Raw genomic sequence first — 21,796 nt, forward strand, 5'->3', positions numbered from 1 at the left:
CCTCGAGGGGTGTAGGTGTCAGTGTGCTCACCCTGTCCAGGAGGAATGAGAGGACTCCTCACCACTCTAGAAGGCCCAAGGGAAATTTCTGTTAACTGCTCCAGCTGTAATGAGGTGACATCCACGTCCTCTACAAAAGTAGCACCAGAACAAGGCAGATAAACATAAAAAATTAATTTAAAACTAGAATCTTACAATGCAGAAATTCAGGCTTCAATAAAAATCACTCATCATACTAAATACAAGGAATACTGCACAGTGAATGAAAAATACAGTACACTAATGAAAAAACCAACATAATAAATATAACAGAATTACCAAACATTTTAAAGCACTTACAAAGCAATTACAAATGTTCTTAAATGAAAAGGAAATAGTATGTCTCAGTGAGTATATAAAGAAACACCAAATGGAATGCTTTGAAGTGAAAGATACAATAACAAGAATGAAAGCTCAGTTGATAGCACAATAATAGAATAGAATAGAATGATCAGAGAAAACACTTACTGTGAGTATGTGACAATAAAATTATCCAAATTGAAAAACAGAAAGTAGAGTGAGGGAAAAATGAAAAGTGCTTAGAAAACTTAGGACTACAGCAAAAAGATCTGACTTTTAAAAATTGGAGCTCTGGGCTGGGGATTTAGCTCAGTGGCACTGCGCCTGTCTTGCAAGCGCAAGGTCTTGAGTTCAATCCCTGGGACAAAAAAAAAAAAAAAAATGGAGCTCAAAGATGAGAAGAGAAGTTGAAAATGTGTTTTGAGAAATAATGGGTGAAACTCCTTATAATTCATGAAACATACAGATTCAAGAAGCTCACTAAACTTTTGGTTGGATAAGCCTAAATATATCCATATTAAGACACACCATTTCTTTTCTTTCTATAAGTAAATATTATTGTACCTTACCTTCTGACCTCCAAGGTTTCTGATGAAAAAAAACTACTGTAGTTTTTCTGGACTCATATCCTTCTTAAAATTTTGGACATCACAGTTCTGTCAGGAACTTCAATAATATTGTCCTTTTAAGAGTAATTTATAAATGGAATGACATTCAATCTTTTGAGATTGGTTTGTTTTCATAAAATTCTCTAAAAGTTCTGCCAGGTTGTTGTATCTAACTACAGTTCATTCCTTTTACTTTGAAGTATGAGGTCATGACATTGATGCTTCACAGTTTTACAATTTTGTTTTTTTCCTCATTAAAGCATTTATCCAATGAACAATTTCTGGGTTGTTTCATATTCTCCCTATTATGAATATAATTGCTACAAGCATAACTGGGTATGATTTGTGCAAGTATAAGTCTTCATTCCTGTGGGGTAAATGTTCAAGAGTCCAGCTGTTGGATGGCCATAGGGTTGCTGCATTTGGCTTTACGAGAAACTACTTTTTTTTTTCACATTGGTGATACATTTCCTCTGCTAATGTATGAGTGATAGAATTTCTTCAAATTGTCACCAACATTTGATATTGACATCATTTACTTTTAAATTTCAGTCATGCTGATTGATGTACACAGAAAATATACTGGAGTTTTAATATATAATCATTGTGCCAAACTTTGCTTTCTGATTAAAGTGCATATTTCATTTACACTTAGTGTAGTTACTGATAAGATTTACACCTGCAAAGCTGCTGTTTTTACCTTTAGGTTACCTAAATATTTTGTAATGTATCATATTAATTACATTTCTCTTTTGCTAAATTTTGTGCTTTTTTGTTAGTATTTCTATTTCCTTTACCCTGACACTTTAATTATTTTTCATATTTTCAGACAGTGCAAAGATCTGATTAGTGGAACATTTGCATTTCTGAATTAAATACTGTTGTGCACAGCATAACAAAATTTTGGTTAACAATGAACCACATATACAATGGTGCTTCCAGGTAGCCTAGGTGCATTCTAGGCTACAGCAAGATTTGTACAGGTATTGCTTATGATGTTGGTGCACTGGCAATACTGCCTAAAGATGCATTTCTGAGAACATATATCCATCCCTAAGTGATGTATAACTTTATGTTTTAAAATTATTTTTATTGGTAGTTATTATTGTTAATATTGTACTATGCATGATTTATAAATTAAACTTTTTATATGTATACACAAGAATATATTACATAAATATAATATATATAATTAATATTATAATATATGTACGTTACTATTTGCAGTTTCATGCATTCACTGGGGGTCTTTGAATGTTATCCCCTGTGGGTCTTTGAATGTTATCCCCTGTGGGTAAGAGGGATTATTCTACATTTCCTTCCTAGAAGTTTTAAAGATTAGTTTTAATTTGTGAATAGATCAACCATACTTGAATTAAGAATTGAAATTCATTTTAATTATAGATAAATTATAGCTACTTATATTTATGTTGAAGTATCTAATACTTTCTGTATTTCATTTAACATTATAATAATAAATTACTCCCAAACAATAATTTTCAACCAGAGATTCACATTTATTGTGCAATAGTTTCATTGATACAACATCAAGACACAGTTTTGGTGAAGTATTTGCCTCAGGGTCTTTAAAGATGTCAAGTAAGATGTTGGCCCAGGGGTGGCTCTCATCTGCAGATTCTTATTCATTCCCGAGTTTTCTTTCTGGCTGTGGTCAGAATTCAGTGTATCAAGGTTCACTCTACTCCGGGCACCAGTGTCTCTGACCATGGGCTTGGGTCCAGTCTCAACCATTTATAATGTAGGTCTCTCTGTAAAGGAACCCCACAATATGGGTGCTGTCCTCTTCAAAGACAGCACAGCAAGAGTCAGATCCTAACTTGTTAAAACTTTTGGTAACCTAATCTTGAAACTCATACTCTGCTATTGCCTTTCTTACATTTCACTGGTTAAAAGCAAGTCACACAGTCCATCTTCTCTCAATAAAAGGGAATTGCACAGTGGCCTGAATATAAGGAGGGAGAGTTTATTTGGGGCTAGGTTAGAAGTTTTCTTATTTCAAATCAGTATTGAATTGTCTTGGTACATTAAAAATAAACAGTTTATAATATACATGGCTCCCAACATGCTACTCTGCTTTATTTATGTTTAATTCTATTCCTGTATCAGTACCACAAAATCTTTAGTACAGGTTTTCAGCAAATCATAATACCCACTAGTATAAGTCATCAAATATATTTATTTTATTTTTCCTAAATTGACTATTTTTAACTGCATTGTACATTTATATATAATTAATATAATATATATACTATATATGCTTAGCTTGAAAAATTATTCAAGAATAATCTGTTAACATGTGCTTATTTTATGAAATACCATGGGGCTCACCCAAACAATTTTATATGTGGATAGAAACTCTCTGCCCAAGAGGTATGTTTCTCACATCGCAGGGCACATCTCAGCAATTGGTGGGAGATTTTATATATATATATATATATATATATATATATATATATATATATATATATATATATATATCTCCGTATGACACTGATGAGAAACAATAATGAAGGCATTGTACTAAATATATAGATCAACTTGGGGGTGATTTTGAGCTCTTAGATCCATGAATGTGCTGCATTATTCCAATTAATTAGTTTCTGGTTTTTTCTCTACAATGTTTTATAGCTTGTGGAACAATGGTCTTGAAGACATATAATTAGCATTAAAACTAAGCATTTCATGTTTCTTTTTGCTACTGTGAGTGGCATTAATTTTAATTTTCACTTTAATTAAATTTCCAATTTTCCATTTTCCAAAATCACAATTGATTTTTGTACTCTTACAGAGTATTTGAGGACTATGCAAAATATTCTTATGTCATTTAATATCTTATATGAAAAAAATGATTTCATCTTGTTATCAAAGCTACTTGAGCTTCTTACTTTGTAAACTGAATGCGTGGTAGTTTCTTACTCCCTTACTGTGCTGGCTATAACCTAAAGTACTATGTTCAGTAAAAGTCCTGAGAGAAAGTACACATGCCTCATTTTCAATCTTAGAAGGAAATTACTGGAACAAGAAATTAGCCACAGGATTTTATTGTATGTGTGGACAGGATAAAGAAAAATAGGTTTTTCTTTTTATTTTACTAGGTATTTTTATTTTGAATGGCCATTATTTTGTTCAGATGAATTTTCCTGTATGTAACCAATGTCCACAGACTGATTGTCATCATTTTATTGTTGCTATGTTGCTCTTTTTGATTCTTTTTTAATGTAAACTAAAATTTCCTATGATAGATACAATAATTTATGATATCCTAACATTTTCTAAACTAATTATTTGTTGTATCAGTATTTTTTAATCAAAGTACAATTTACTGAATATAAATGTTAATTGTTTCTTTTCCTTTTCATTTTCCTTTATGTATTCATATATATTTTTTGGCAGTACTGGGACTTGAAATGAGGGTCTTCACAAGAACTACAAACCCAGCCCTTTTTATTTTTATTTTTTTTAAATTTTGAGACATGGTCTCATTAAGTTAAGTTGACCGGGCTGGGCTTTTACTTAGCTCTACTCCCCAAGCTATCAGAGCTGGTATTACAGGGATGTACCACCCTGTCCAGTCATTTTTGTTTCTTACTAAGTTTGATAGTTTATATTTTGTATAGTTTTCATTTTGTAAAAGAAGTACAATTGATTGAAATAAAACTATTTGTAGTACACTTTCTCATATTTTAATACTTATATGATAGATACTTATATGATACAATATTTTCATTTTTTATAAAAATTGTTCAATTTAGATGAAATTCATGTAAAATAAAAGTAACCATTTTAAAATATAGATCTCAGTGGCATTTAGTATATTCACAATGTTATACAATAATTGCTTCTTCTAGTTTCAAAACACGTTATCACCTCGAAATTATATTCCTCTTTGTATTATAGCAGGTTTATCCAAATATCCATTGAGTAGTCACTTTCCACACCCTCTCCCATCACTTGGAAATCTCTCATCTATTTTTAGTTTTTATGGGTTTGTCTGTTGTACATATTTAATATAAAAGTAATCAAATAATATTTGATTTTCAGTGTCTTGTTTCTTACACTGAACATATTATTTTTGAGGCTTATTCAAATTTTAGCACATATCAGTATGTCCTTCTTTTTATGATTCAATAAAATTCATATGTATGTGGGATATATATATATATATATATACACATTGATGGCTATTGAATTGTTTCAAATTTTAGTTATTGAGAATAATGCTGCCATAAATATTGATGTGCACAAGTTACTGTACAGACTTATGCTTTCATATGTAAAAGTAGAAGTGTAAATGCTTGGTAAATCAGTGTTTACAGATTTTAAGGAAACTACTGACATGTTTTCTACCATACTGGAGCCAATAATCCCACCAGGAATGTGTGAGGCTTACCATTTTTTCTCATCCTCTTTGCTAACAGCTGTTATTTTGTACGTATCATACCGTACCCACTACAATGATGTGAAATAATATTTTGGGTACAGTCTATGATCTTTTTCTCTATATTTCTACTGTATTTAATACTTTCAGTATACTTTTCATTTGAGATGTTTTACTTCTAGTCCCTTGAAATTCCACTTTTGCAATTTATATACTGTTCATTTTTCTCTTCAAAGTCACATATTTCTTCTAAAGTCTTCACACCTTAAGTATAGAATGACAGAATCCCTGTCTTTTATTTCCATTGTCTCTTGCCATTTCTGTGTTTATATTCTAGATTTTTTTTTTTCTTGTACTAGGGATCGAACTCAGGACCTTGCACTTGGACGCCAGGTGCAGTGTCACTGAGCTAAATCCCTTGCCCCTGGCAATTCTGTGTTGATTCTAATTCTAGGTAGTCCCTCCTAACTGTGATGTAGATATTTCCACAATTTGCTTCCATTGTTACTTTTTCATTCTTGCTATCAAGTAATTTTTTGTGTGAATACATATTTGTGATACATAGTCATTACATTCAGCTTGGAGGTTCAATGGTCAATATGCATCTCCTATCTTGATCATTTTTGCCCCATCAGCTTTCCCTGTTCTCTGATCCCCATCTCTACTGAGACCGCTTCTGTGATTCTTAACATGGCCTTTCTTTTTCTCTTTAAATGGTTTATATTTTGGGGTCTTTCATATTAGAAATACCATGCAACATTTAACATTTTGTGACTCATGTATTTCACTCAGAATTATGGTCACAAGATCCATCTGTTCCCCTACAAGTGACCCCAAATTATTCTTTTTTATGCCTGAGTACTGTGTATAAATACCACATTTGTTTTAGTATCTATCTGTTGAAGAGCACGTAAGTCATTTCCATGATTTACCTATTGTGAATTGTACTGTTATAAACATGTAATCATCCTTGCATTATTGGAGTAAAATCAACTTGGTCAAGATGTGTGATCATGTTAATGATTTGTTGTATTCCGTTTGCAAGTATCTTGTTGAGAATTTTTTGCATCTCCATTCATTAAGAAAATTGACATGTAGTTTACTTTTTTGTCAAGTTCTTGTCCAGTTTTGGTATCAGCATAATTCTAGCTTCAGGGAATAAGTTCATGGAAGAGTTTGTAGAGTATTGGTATTAATTTTCCCTGAAGTTCTTATAAAATTCAGTAGTGCACCTCAATGGTTATTTTTAATTATATGTCTTATTCTATATGAACTACAATCTCTCTCCTAGCCTCAACATGGCACAAGATTCACTTTGTTTTGGGACTCCTGTCTGAAAAATTAACAGTTCTGTTTAGCATTTCTCTCTCTCTCTCTCTCTCTCTCTCTCTCTCTCTCTCTCTCTCTCTCTCTTGCTTGAATTCCTTTATTGGCACATTTTAGGTATACAGTATGTTTACATTTATCATTGAGTGTGATAGAAGCATTTCTCTTTTTCAATACATTATTTTCCTCAGCTAACGTAAGTCCACTGACATTTTAGACATTCTGTTTAGAAATTTTCCTCTTCACTTCTACAAAATGCACAGAATGCACACCACCAGGAATGGTGAGCATTATTCTTTTTGTTGTTGTTGTTGTTTTTATTTATATATTTACTGTTACATTTTATGAATACAGTACATTTACATTTATCAATGGGTGTTTGTACCTGAACATGATGTATCTTAGTTCTTATTTTTTCTCCCATTACCTGTGCACCCTTCACCCCCTCCACCCTTGCCTATTTAAACAGACTTTGATTCCATTTTTTTTCTTATAATTTTTCCTTTTCCTTCTTCCCTTTCCCCTTCCCCTCCCACCACCCTCAAACCCTTGGACCTTTTCCTATTTCAAATGATCAATTATTCATTTTAATCATTTTCATCCTTATTTACACTTTCAGTTTCTCACACTAGAGAAACTATTCGGTATTTGCACATGTGTGTCCTATTTATTTCACTTAAGAGGATGGCCTCAATATGCATTCATTTAGCTATAAATGTCTCTAGTTTCTCATTCTTTATGTCTGAGTAGTACTCCATTTTATTAAAAAAACACATTTTCTTTATCCAGTTTCCAGTTGATGGGCACTTGGGCTGTTTCCAATCCTTAGCTATTACAAACTGTGCCACTATAAACATAGGTGCACATGTATCACTGTGGTATGATACTTTTAATTCTTTGTTGAAGATCCCCAGTAGGGGAATAGCTGGGTCAAATGGGACCTGTAGTCCTAGTTCTTTGAGGTATCTCCATACTTATTTCCACAGTGGTTGCACCAGTCTACATTCCCATCAACAATAGAAAAGGGTTCCTTTCTCTCCACACCCCCACCAGCATTCGTTATTGGTTGAATTCTTGATAGCAGCCATTCTGTGTGGGGTGAGGTGGAATCTCAGTGTTGTTTTCATTTGCACCTCTTGAATGACCAGTGATGTTGAACATTTTTTCATATATTTATTTGCCATATCTACTCCTTTGTGTGTTCATTTTGGATGCCCATTTTTGAATTGGGTCTTTGAATTTGGGAAGTCTGATTTTTTTCAGTTCTTTATATATTCTCGATAGTAGACCTTTGTCTGAGGAACAGCTGCTAAAAATTTCTTCCAACATTGTAGGTTGCCTCTTAGCTCTGTTGGTAGTTTCTCTTGCAGTGCAGAAGCTTTTTCATATGATGAGATCCCAGTTGTTGATTCTTTGTGCTAGCTCCCGTGCTCCTGAAGATTTGTTCATAAAGTCTTTTCCTATGCCAATGTCATCAAGAGTTCTCCCTAACTTATCTTCCAGCAAGTTTAGTGTTTCTGTCTTAATATTTAGCTCTTTAATCCACTTCGATCTTAGTTTAGTGCACGGTGATAGTTATGGGTCTAGTTTTAATCTTTGACAGGTTGAAATCCAGTTTTGTCAACACCATTTATTAAATAGGCTATCTCTCCTCCAATGAGAGTGGTTGGTTCCTTTGTCAAAGATGAAGTGGCTAACTATGTCTGACGTAGTTTCTGCATCTTCTAATCTATTCCACTGATCCTCAGGTCTGTTCCTTTGCCCATACCATGCTGTTTTTATCACAGTAGCTTTGTAGTATAGTTTCAAGTTGGGGATTGTGATACCCCCAGCCATGTCTCTGTTGCCTAGAATTTCTTTTGCTATTCTAGGTTTCTTCTGATTCCAAATGAATTTTTGGATTGTTTTTTCTAGTTCTGTGAAGTATATTGTTGGTATATCAATCACCATTGCATTAAATCTACATAGTAGTTTTGGAAGTATGGCCATTTTCACTATATTGGTTCTTCCTACCAAAGGACAAGGGATATCTTTCCATTTTCTTATATCCTCTTCGATCTCCTTTTTCAGAGAGCTGTAGTTCTTAGGGTAAAAGGCTTTTGCTTCCTTTGTTAGGCTGATTACTAGATATTTCATTTCTTAGATGCCATTGTAAAAGGAATTATTTCCCAAATTTCTCTCTCAATGGGTCTGCTATTTGCACATAAGAAGGCTATTGTTTTTTCAGTGCTGACCTTGTATCCAGCTACTCTACTGAATCTGTCAATTAGGTCTAGAAGACTTTTGACTGAGTTTTTTGGATCTTCTATGAAAGCATCATATCATCAACAAATAATGACAGTTTCACTTCTTCCTTTCCTATCTTTATTCCTTTTATTTCTTTTTCTTTTCTAACTACTATGGCTAATGTTTCCAGAACAATATTGAACAGGAGTGGTGATAGTGGGCATCCTTGTCTTGCTCCTGATTTTAACATGAAAGTTTTCAGTTTTTGACCATTTAGAATGATGTTAGCTGTTGGTTTTTCATAGATAGCCTTAATCAGATTGATATAAAGACCTTCTATTCAAATTTTCTGTAGGGTTTTTATCATGAATGGGTGTTGGATTTTGTCAAATGCCTTTTCTGCATCTATTGAGATCATCATGTGGTTTTTGTTCTTGACTCTGTTAATATAATGTATTACATTTATTGATTTGTGAATGTTGAATGATCCTTGCATCCCTGGGATAAATCCAACTTGGTCAGGGTGTATGATCTTCTTGAAGACACTCTGTATTCTGTTTTCCAGTATCTTGTTGAGGATTTTTGCATCTATGTTCATTAGGGAGATTGGCCAGTAGTTCTCTTTTTGGGTTGGGTCTTGCCCTGGTTTTGGAATCAAAGCAACACTTGCTTCCAGGAATGAATTTGGAAGCCTTGCTTCCCTTTCAATTTCCTTGATGAGATTAAAGGGTAATGGCAACAGTTCTTCTTTAAATGTCTTGTAGAATTCAGCAGTGAAGCCATCAGCACCTGGGCTTTTCTTTGTTGGTAAATTTTTTATTATGTTTTCAATTTCACTCATTGTTATTGGGGTGTTTAGAATTTCTATACCTTCTTCATTTAATTTTGGCAATTTGTATGTATCTAGGATTCTGTCCATTTCTTCTGTGTTTTCCATTTTATCAGAATATAGGTTCTCAAAGTAGGTATTGGTGATCCTTTGGATTTCTACTGGATCTGTTGTGGCTTCACCTTTTTTGTTCTTAATTGCAGGGATTTGAGCCTTTTTCCTTTTTTGGATAAGTTTGGCTAAAGGTTTATTGATTTTATTTATTCTTTCAAAGAACCAAATCTTTGATTCATTGATTTTTTGTGTTGTTCTCTTAGTCTCCATTGCATTGATTTCTGCCCTAATCTTTATAATTTCCTTTCTTGTATGAGGTTTGGGTTTGTCATGCTCTTCTTTCTCTCAGAGCTTGAGGTTCTGCATTAGGTTATTTAACTGAGTTCTCTCTGTTGTGCTAATATGAGCATTCAATGCTATGAATTTCCTGCGTAGAACTGCTTTCATTGTGTCTCACAGATTCCTGTATGTTGTACTGGCATTATCATTTACTTGTAGAAACTGTCTAATTTCTTCTTTAATTTCCTCTGTCACCTATTGGTTGTTCAGGAGGCTGTTGTTCAATTTCCATGTGTTTGAGGGTGTTTTGTGGTTTACTGTGTTATTGTTCATCAATTTTATTGCACTATGGTCAGATAATATGTAGGGGATAACTTCAATCCTTTTACATTTACTTAGATATGCCCTATGAGCTAGCATGTGATCTATTTTGGAGAATGACCCGTGTGCAGCTGAAAAGAATGTGTATTCTGATTTTGTGGGGTGGAACACTCTCTAAACATCTATCAAGTCCATTTGTTCAATAGATTGGTTCAGTTCTAGAATTTCATTGTTAATTTTTTTCTAGTTTATCTGTGTATTTGTGATAGAGGGGTGTTGAGGTCCCCCACTACAAATGTATAAGTGCTTATTTGATTTTTCATGTCCATTAATATTTGTTTTGTATAGTTGGGGGCATTCGTATTTGGTGCACATATATTTAGGACTGTCATCTCTTCCTCTTGGGTTGTTCCCTTCACAAGGATGTAATGACCATCTTTGTCTCTTTAATTAGTTTTGGTTTGAAATCTACTTTGTCTGCAAATAAAATTGCTACCCCTGCTTTTTTCTGGGTTAGTGTGGCATGGAGAACTGTTTTCCATTCTTTTACTTTCAGTCTATGAATTTCCTTTTGAGTTAGGTGTGTTTCTTGTATACAGCATATTGCTGGGTTTGGCTTCTTAATCCATTCTGTCAGTCTATTTCTTTTGATTGGTGAATTGAGGCCATTAACATTGATAGTTATAATTGATAGATACTGACTCATCCTTGTCATATTTTACTGTTGTTGGCTCTTTTATTTCTGATTTTCCACCCTTTCACTTTAGTGTCTTACCTTGCCTGCTGGCTTCCTTCTGTTGGGCCTCGTGGAGTTGTGATCTTCATTGTCTTTTTCTAGGATATTGCTTAAAATTGTTTGGAGTGCTGGTTTGTTGTTCATGAAATTTCTCAGGTGTTCTTTGTTGTGAAAGTATCTAATTTTCCCATTGATTTTGAATGATAATTTTGCCGGATACAGCAGTCTAAGTTGGAATTTATTTTCTTTTAGGGCTTGAAATACTTCACTTAAGGCTCTCCTTCATTTGAGGGTTTGTGTTGAGAAGTCCGCTGTGATTCTGATGGGCTTTCCTTTGTAATTGATTTGTTTCTTTTCTTTAACTGCTGGTAGGATTTTGTTCTTCTGTTGGGTTTCTGAGATCTGACTATTATATGTCTAGGTGCAGATTTTTTTTTGATCATGGCTAGTTGGAGTTCTATATGCCTCACTTATCTGTATGTTCAATTCTCAACCTCTGTCTGGGAAATTTTCTACTATTACTTCTGTGAACAGTTTTTTTATGTCAATTGTACTTTCTCCTGTTTTTTCCTGGACTCCTATCAGTCTTATGTTACTCTTCTTTGCATCATCTAGTAGCTGTTGGATTGATTTCTCATGATCCCTTACTATCTTTAAGAAATCTCTGTTTTCATGGTCCTTAACCATAATCCTGTCTTATATAACTGATATTCTGTCTTCAGATTCTCTTAGTCTGCTCTGCATGCTTTCAATGGAGTTTTTAATCTCCTGAATATCTCTTTGAATCTGTTTCATGGATTCCATTTCTTTTTTATGTTGGGCAATCATGTTTTCCACTTCTTTCTTATGCTGGGCATTCATGGCTTCCAGCATGTTTCTGATCTCATCTATTTTCTTATCTGTTTCTACTCTAGATCCTCTAACCGTATCTTTCACTCTGCTGGCAATCTCTGTATTTATCTGGGAGATTATTTCTGTTTTGAATTTTTCTGGAGCCTCATGCATCTTCTTTGTTACTTCCTGTGCTATCAGTTCAGGGTGTCCAAGTGGTTGCCTTTCAGACTTTTTCACTTCATTTCCCCCAGAATTTCCTTTTTTGTGTCATGGAAGCCTGCATTTGTGCCTTGCTTAAGGGTCTTCTCATTTTTTGTTTTTGGTACTGTCCTTGGTTTAATTCCTGGGTTGATATTTCAAAATTGCTTAATGTAAGTATCTTTGTTGCTTTTGTTTTAAACCCTTGTGGAATGATTGCTTTTCAGAGGTGTCTTCCAGATTTAGCTTGTGTTTGGGTTTTGAGACTCTAATGACTCTGAGGCTATTTTATTTTCCTTATACCAGGAAGGAAAACTAATTAGATCAATCACAACATGTTAGCCCAAATGACACAATCAGCAATACCATAGCATCAAGCACAGCTTAGAAAATGACAATTTGTGGTAGTTATTAATCTAACACATTTAACTATGTGAGTTAAATTAAAACTGAAGACCAACCCAACATAAGCTTATAGTGAATAAACTCTTCAATATAGCATCTTTCCCCTTCTGGGTGTGGAGTTAAAAGGAGTTGGGGAGGGAAGGACAGGTAGAAAGATCAGGAGAGATTAGCAGTGATGCCAGAAGACACAGAAAGATCACACAAACTCTAAGAACTTGTTAAAGGCAGGAGGAAAAGGCAGAGTGAAAAAAAAAGATGTGAATAGAATCACTTAACAGTAATAGGGAGGCTAGATACTATATTTACTTTCTTTTAAACCTAATCATAATCAAGAGAAGGAAAAAGAGAAGAAAAGCAAAATAAAGGAGAAATCCAAATTCAGTGCAGAAAGGAACAAATGGGGAGACGAAGAACAATGTGGGACAGCGAGAGAACAAATGTGTATGTGTGTGAAAGAGAGAGAGCAAGAAAAGATAACAGAAAGAAAAGAAAGAAAAGTAAAAATTTGAAGAGTAGAAAAAAGTAAAAGTTAAGAATTAAAAATAAGAGAAAAAAGAAAATTTTTTTTCTTTTCTGCATATAGCAAAAATTAAAATTATGGGCCTCCTTCAGGGTATGTCTCTGCTGTCACAGTAGGCAATGTAGGAATCCTTGTGCATATAGGAGTCAATGAGTCTCAGCAAGAGAGCAGCAGACCAAATACAGTGGTCTGATGTGCCCTTATTGTAGAGATTCTCTTTACTTTTTACTGTGCTTCAGTTTTCACGGAGGAGCCTGAGAAGCCCTCTTTCTGTTACTAACTTCTGCTCTATCTAGTGGCTCTCAGGACAAGGGTCTTTATAATCTCTTGTGCCTCTGTGGTGTGGGACCAGGTAGCAGAAAAGCCAGAAGGCCAGAGGCGGAGGCTGGGGGGGTAAGATTGGGAGGCTAAGCGGACCTCACCATAGCGTGGGTGGGGCCCTGGATGGCTGCGGAGCTTCACGCTGCTTGTCTCACCGGTTTATGCTGGCTGGTCGCTCTGGCCAGGTGGAGGTGGGGCTCCAGGCAGCACCTGGGACTTTACCGTGGCATGGGCGGTGCCCGGGAAGGCCGCGCTTGAGCATTATTCTTTACCATCCAAAGCTTTACCACCACTACTACCGCTCACATTCTTCATCTGTGAGGTACCTACCCATTGCTAATAGTTTTATTGGCACTTTCCATCCATACTTGCTGCTTAATACCAAAGTGAATACCATCAGGAACGAGTCAATGTCTTTATCCATTTCCTATTTTTACATTACAAACTAGCATCAGGATTTTTTGTTTCATTATAATTCTGTGGGCCAGTAATTTTAGGCTAGCCAAACTACTGGCCCCGCTTGAATTTCTCACGTGATCCCAGTCATCTGTTGGTTGTATCAAGGTTGGATAGTTGAATGCATCATTCAGATGCTTGGCAAATGATGCTTCCTCTGGTCTGGGGCACATGTTTCCAACAGGTAGCCAAAACTCCCCTGCATTGTTACCAGTTTCCAAAAGCAACAATCAAGAAAGGGAATACCACTAATGGACAAGCATTCTTCCAGCCCGTCAAGTCATTTATTAAAATCCCATTGGTCTAAGAAAGTCACATGTCCAGGGATAGAGTTAGTAAATGAACAGATGAGATTAAACAATAGAATAGATCAGTAATTTATTGGGCAGGAGCATTACTGTAATACAATAATACAGATTTATCAGAAATTACAGTAACCCAATAACAAGTACCAGGGACTGTACTGACTTACTCAAATGAAGACCACATCTGGAGTAGCAGCTACAGGGAAAGACACCACCTGGTGTAATGAACATTAATTCACTCTCTCCTTCCAGGACTGATCTGTATTCTGCAGACACTGACAAGGAAAGTTAAATGAGGATATAATGAGGGCCCCTATATTGAGCTTACACCTTTATGTGGGTGGAAGTAATATCTGAAATCCACAAAGAATGTAGATGTGCAATTAGCTTACTCTTTGGAGAAAGAGGGAGCTCCAATGCCTCCCAATATACCTTTCTACTACAATAACTTCAAGTATCAGGGAAGATATTAGAATATCTCCCATTTTCTGGGTATAATTATTCTGACCTTTATGAAAAAACTTGGAAAATAAAAGCAGGATGTATCTGTGGAGCCACATGTTCCACAGTACTAAAGGCTTGAGTGTCTTGTTAGCCCCTCATTTCCTGGGGTCCATGAGTAGCCATTCTAACCACTTAATGAGGCTTACAGTGGTCTGCTTTCAATGCATTATCAATAGTTTTAGCTTACAGGTTCCATGAAATAAACCCATAAACTTTCTTTATAGAAATGACTAGAAGAAAGGTTTTTAATTTATCAATGTTATTGTGCAATCATTTTTCAAGCTACCAGAGCAACTATTTATTGCAGGGATTATGTCTGCACATAGTCTCAGCTCTTGGAATAGAATGACTACAGAGATTTTAATAGAGTGGCTCCATTTGAGTTTTTTTTTCAACAGAACTTCTTTCATTTTTATTGTGGTAAAGTACACAAGACATAAAATTTACTATTTTAGCCACGTCTAAGTCGATGGTCAGCGCCATGGAGTATTTTCATTCCGTGTCACTATGATCATGGTCTATGTCCAGAATACTTTTATCTTCCCAAATCAAAACTTCAATCCATTATGCAATCATTGCCATTCTTTCCTCTCCAACCTCTATCAAGTCTGCTTCTCTGCCTTCCGTTTCTATTATTTTGACCTGTCTAGGTACCTCATTTACATGGGAGAAGTTAAGATTTTTAGTCTTATCCTTTCTGACAGTGAACCTTCCCTGTCTCTGAACTTGTGCATTGATTTGTTTTCTTGATTCTCCTAGACATATTTTTGCTCTAAATGTCATAATGTCCTCAAGATCCCTGCCCCTGCTTCTTCTTAGGCTGAGTTGTTTTATTTCTTGATGAGGAACCTCTTTTTGCAGGCAGCAATGGCTCTTTAATTCCTTTTCAAAGATCAGTATCTGAGCTGTGGCATTTTAGACTGTCCAAGACCTGAATTAGGTGACACAGACCAATAAAGCAGGCCTATGATAGGATACAAAGTTAAAACTCCCTTCTGCTTTGCTCCTGAATGTTTCAGGAGCAAATGAGGAACAAGCCCTGACTTTCCAGAATCAACTTTCTCTATATTCGAATGTGGATTTTTCCTCCCCTGATGGTTTCCTCAGTTGCTGCATAACACTGGATTAACTTCCAGTGCTCCATGAGATCACGACAGTCAGTCTGTTTAGTGTCTCCGTGGAGGAACAAGGACCTGGGCCATCGTGTTCTGTCACCTTGCTGATGTTATTCCTCTCAGACCATGATTTTAACATTTTCATTTTACTGCTCATTGTTTATTCAGCTAAAATAGAATTAACTGACCTTCCTTTTACACTAGTCTTAGAGACCCTGTAATCATAAAAACTCCGTTTAATGATTGTTAAACAACTACTACTCCAATCGCTTGTTATATATTGTAGCTGATATAAATATATATATAGTAACTGTTATGTACAATAACTGTTATATATAGTTACTGCTTGTTATATGTAGTAAACCATGCCAATTTTCTCTGAAGAGTTACTGCTCCCCTGCCATCTTTTCATTCAGCCCATTCCCCTACATCCTCGAATGACAGAGAACAGTCACTGCAGTTATTCTGAAGAGATTTTGTTGTCTTTTGCTGAGTGGTTTAATGCATCAATGAAGAAAGTACCATCAAGTCTTGCTGGAAAAATATCTAGAAGATGATTAATGAGATTATGTGATAACTCTTGGCAACGTTATTCTCTAAGAGGGTCTTAGATTCCTTGCTCTTCATTATCTCAGGCTTTATCTGAGCATCACAGTTTAATTTCATATATCATCCATGGTAGGATTTATGTTTTAGCACTCAAATGAACAATGTATTTGTAATACCTAGAATATCACACATAGCTATAAATTTAGGGTGCATTATGAAATTATACTCTTCATTTTCTTGTATAGTACTGATAAAATCTACCCCAAAGTTTGAACCTAGGTAAATTTGTAAATGCCTTTCTTTGTTTTTATTTTTTAATTGGCAATTAATAAAGCATCTTGGACTTTACATGAAATAATAAATATTTTTATATATTCAGAGTTCTTCTGGTTATCTATTACTCTAAGAAAAACCTAATATAATATAAAGGGATGTCTATATAAAAATCACTCACAAGTATGCACCAGTTTCTCAAGTTACTACATTAAATAATGAGAACTAAGTTTGTAAATTTTTTCCCTGAGGAGTCAAAGTTTTCACATTTATTTTCTAGAACAAAGACCAAAAGAAAGACATTTCTTTCATTTTAATATGACAAGAATTGTATTTAAAACATCTACATTATTACCAAGATACCAGACCTTATGATGTTTATGATTAAAATGTGATATTCTTGAAAGTGTAACAAACAGACATTTTTAAAGGACCATTTGATTGACTACTGTTCCACTGTCTGATGCAGCAGCCCTCCCAGCCTACACCCAGACCACTTCTGTCATGTCATCTTGTCCCTGCAAGCTGGACAGGCTATAACCCTAGATTCAACCCCAGCCAGTAACCTAGAGGGGTCACATCTGAAATGGTGAACTTCATCATTAAATCACTTTTAAAGTGATACAAACAAGGAGTAGCTCTTCTGCAAAATGGAAGGGGACCAAAAGGTGGAGGGAAGGGAAGGCAAGGAGATGAAAAAGGAATTAACCATGATGCACTTTGTGCATAGTATATAATGAATGTAATCATTATGTAATGCAAATATGTACTAATAAAATAAAAAACAGAGTAATTTCTTGTTCCACACTCTTACCTTTCCCTGCCTCCTCCTCTCTTTCCTACCTTGTGTGGATCCACCTGTGGCCAACAGCAAGCCCCAGATCCCAAAGCCCTTAGGCAGAGAACATACTGAAGATGGAACTCAGGACACTGGTCCTGTTCCATGGGGCATAGACAACCCAAACCATTTTTCCTCTTTGAGCTATTGTTTTCTCTCTGCTTACCAGGGGTGGTCTGGAAAACAAGCTAGCAACAGAGAGGAAGGTGGGCTCCCTTCTGCCCAAATCATCTCTCAACTATGACTCAAATTCCTATTTCCTCACAAATAGCCCAAGGACTCAAAATTTCCTCCTCATTACAATAATGACTACATTTTAGACAAATTCTTTATCTCTAGCCCTTTTTAGAAATGATTCCTTGATACTATATATATATATATATATATATATATATTTAATACGTATCTATATATGCATTACAGGGTGAGTCAAATACATACTAAAAGAAGAAGGGCTGTTTGACAACAGACTGCAGCACCATGTATCAGGAGAACAAATTATCAGTGTTCCTGGCCATAGTCCCACCTCAGGTATAGTCTTGCCTCGCCTCCAACCACACAACCAGCACCCAAACTCTGCAGCATTGTCCTGATGGGGGTAGGAGGCAGAGGCCAGGGAAGACCCTACATGCCTCAATTATCAGGAGAAGCAAGGCAGTGGCAGCATGAGGAACAGGGACTTCTCAGCCAGGGCACTCACCACTCTCCCTGCTTCAGGAGAAATGTAGAGTGTTCCATTCTCTCCACCTCACTCCTTCCAGCCTTAGTCTCTGGTTCCTTCTTGGGGAGTCCCAGCCCTTGTGCCAATGGCATCAGTGACATGGGGCATTCTGAAATGTCTGGGGAGGAAGAGGGAGCCAGGTCTTGCTGTGGGTGCTGAGATGGAGAAGGGTCCACACAGACACATCACCCAGGAGAGACTTCAGTGGGTGGGGAAGAGACAGGGTCCCAGGCAGTTTGCAGGGCTGAGATCAGGAAGCAGTTGTGGACAGTGGAGCAGAACAGTGTATTTCGAAAGAGGATCACACCAGGCCCACAGGACAGGAGCTGTGTCCCATCCAGAAGCCAGTGGAGCAAAGGGTTAAGCCACCCTTTGCCCCACATCCTGAACCTCTTCTCTATGTCAGGCTAGGAACCTGAGCTCATGGTGTTCTGCTCTCTGCCACCTCTCCCTGAGTAGGTGTAGGGACATAACTCTTTTGTTCTCTCTGGGAACCATCCTAGGGTGGGGAAAGCTCCTCCACTGGGTGTTGACATGACCAGCCCTCCACTGAGTGGCCCTTCCTCCACCCTAGAGCTGCTGCACAAAGCCCGACATACACTGACTCAGAGGCTATCCTAGCCCTGCCCAGAAGCCTGGGTGCTGTGGCTGGTAACTGGCCCTGAGTCCCAGCTCTCCTTCATGCTGTGGGCAAAAACCCTGGGGCAGATCATCCCTTCTCCTAGGCCTTTGTTTTCTGTTATGCAGAATGTGATTTGGGCTGAGTCAACTCCACAGACTAAGGGCTTACAATCTACAGAGTGGCCCTGGAGGAAGTGCAGCTGGTTGGTGATGGTGGAGATGGAATATAGACTCCTTAGTCAGCTCCAGAGATTTCCCTGCCCTGCAATCTAACGATTCACTCAGAAGGGAAAACAAGATCCCAGAACATATGTGACCAGTATGGAATCCCCAGCTCTACCCTGAGTTTGCATTTTAAAACTAACCTGGGCTTCCTGTCCTCTGTTGCATCCTAACCTATCTTCAGAGGAGGAGATTCGAGGCAGAGGGGGAGAGAGAAATGACCCTCCTGCTGTAGAGTCACGTGGGGACCCCAGGTTCCCCAGTCCTGAACTTTAGGCCTCCTTAAGTAGGAGGCAGAAGTTAAAGCTGTAACTGAGACTAGGGGGTCAATTGTGCCACCCAAGGTCAGCCATGCCCTCCACAATCAGGAGAGCTGTGGGCATGGGGTGGGGTGGGGGTGCCCAGGTGTCAGCAGGAGGAGGTCCCTGGGACTGTCCTGGGATGAAGCACACACCTGGGAATGCACATGGATAGGTGAGGTGTGGACAGGACCCCAGGGTCTGTGCTTGCCTGAAGAGGACACCCCCACTAAGTTGTCCTTCCTCACCCTTTGGTCACACGTTCCACCCCCACCCCCATTGACCCTAGAATTTTGCCTCTAAGACCAGGGCCTGGCCACACTCTGTGGTTGTAGTAAAGGGAGCTGTGGTGGCAGTAGCAGCAGTAAGAGCAGCAGATTCTGGGATGGCAGTGTCCCCAGAAGTTGTAGTTGCCAAAAGTGTCCTCCCAGAGGCACAGAAACATATTCTTGTCCCTTGTCTAGCTTCTGCTTTAGCACCTCACTCCAGTATTGCCCTTCTTCATGAACATCCACATGTCCCTCTTCTGGCTGTGTGTGAAGGACCAAATCCCCACACACTGCCCTCCCGTCTGTTCTGTGGCTGGGGGTACAGGTCTTGTTGCTGTAGGAAGTCACCGATGGATAGCAGTGGCCTCACCAACAGCCATTTCCCTTTGGCTTTGGATATCACCAGGAGGACCTATGGTTACTTAGCCTAGCAATGAGCTCAGAATTGCATGCTTGAGGTTCTTGTGGGGCTCCACTGTCTGCCATTCTTCCAGAACTGGCCCACACACAGACTTCACCTGCATGTCCCAGGTGCTGGGCCCATGGCATACTTGGGCTACCTGTGATGCTGCTGCACTCCCCTGACTCCACTTCCATCTGCTGCCAATACTTCTTGGATTTCTGAATGATGTCTTCATGAGTCACGCTTGAGTAGTGCTGTGGCAGCCAGACCTTGACCCTGATGGATCTGTGGGCATAGTGTCAGCTGTCCTCTTGCAGGCATCCTTAGTGTAACTTGTGACAGCACATTTCAAACTGGAAGGCTTATGGAATTAGCAGCTCTTGTAATATTTGAAGGAGTGGAGGGGATGATGTACCACAGACTCTTGTAGAAGCTGTCCCTGGCAACCAGGTTGACATGGATGGTTGAAGAGCCCTTGTGTCTTTGCTGATGAGCCTTGACTTGCTGTCAAAGCAGACCTCTCAGAAGAAGGTGGAGATGTGCTGATGCTCCTTGAGGAGCTTGGTGATGGGGAGGCTTCTTTGCTTGACTGCCTTGTGTGGGTTGCAGGGAAGATGCATTATCCTTTGAAGACTAATTGCTGATCATGTCTTTGTACAGGTAGTAGGAAACCATGAAACTGATCTTATTGGGCCAGGGCCAGATGCACTTCCAGGTTTGGGACTCAGATCTCTGGATCAGGACAAGCAGGGTGTCCCACTTTCACTTGTGCCCAAGGACCTAGTGTTAGGTGTGACCACCCTATCACCCACCCTGGAGCCTGTCTTGGGGTAGATAGCATAGGTAGCCGGCCTGCATGAACTTGTGGGTGGCACCAAAGAAGTTTCTGGTGAGCAGCATGGTGTTGGACATGGAAGCCTCTCTCAATAGGGCTAGTTTCTAAGTACTATTTGGGGGACAGTGGTTCTGTGATTTGGCCTTGTCCATGAAGGAGTTAAACTTGTCCAGAGAGCCCTGGCTAAGGCTGTCAGGGTTATCCAGCTGGGTTTCCAAGCACAGAAGCAGGTCCAGAGGGCCCATTCTGGGGGGTGCGGAGTTGAGGGCATCCAGACAGAGGCAGTTAGCTTCTTGGTAGGGTTCATGACAAGTCTGAAGGAAGCCGGGGAAAGTGACCTGGAACCACCACCACTAGGGATGATCCGAGTCTTGGTGGGGACACAGGTATCATCTGGGGCAACCCACCAGGTGCCACTGCCAGATGGGATGCCCTGGACTCCAAATAGCCAGTCTAGGAGAGGATCTAGCTCTGGGACAGAGACTCTGAACCAGCCTTTTGGTGCTTGGGACAGCCCTCCTGCTGCTGTCCAACAGGGCCATGTCCAGAACACGTGGGAACAGGGATATCATTTGGGTAGTGAAAGCAGGACCAGAGAACCTCACAGCTCCAGACAGCACTCTGTTTCCATGCCATCTGTGATCTCCAGTCCTTTGGAAGTTCCCTGATCTCACACACCAGCTGCTGTTCTCTCCAAAGGACTGGAGATCACAGATGGCATGGAAACAGAATGCCCAATATTTCTGGGCCTGTGGTGAGGCAGATCATCATGGCACACATGATATAGCAAAGAACTACTCACTGCATGGCAGCCAAAAAGGAGGTATAGGGACAAAATCTCCTTCCAGGTTAGCCCACAATGACCTACTTCATCCAGCCAGGCCCCACTTCCTAACATTTCCACTGTCCCCTAATAGCTTCACAAGCTGAGGAGCAGGCATTCAACACATGAGAATCTGGGGGACATTTGTGTTCCAAACTATAGCGCACA

This window comes from Heterocephalus glaber, unplaced genomic scaffold (genome assembly GCF_053883595.1).
Source record: "Heterocephalus glaber isolate CG9 unplaced genomic scaffold, H.glaber_assembly_v1.0 deba00001509, whole genome shotgun sequence".
In the NCBI taxonomy this organism is placed as follows: domain Eukaryota; kingdom Metazoa; phylum Chordata; class Mammalia; order Rodentia; family Bathyergidae; genus Heterocephalus; species Heterocephalus glaber.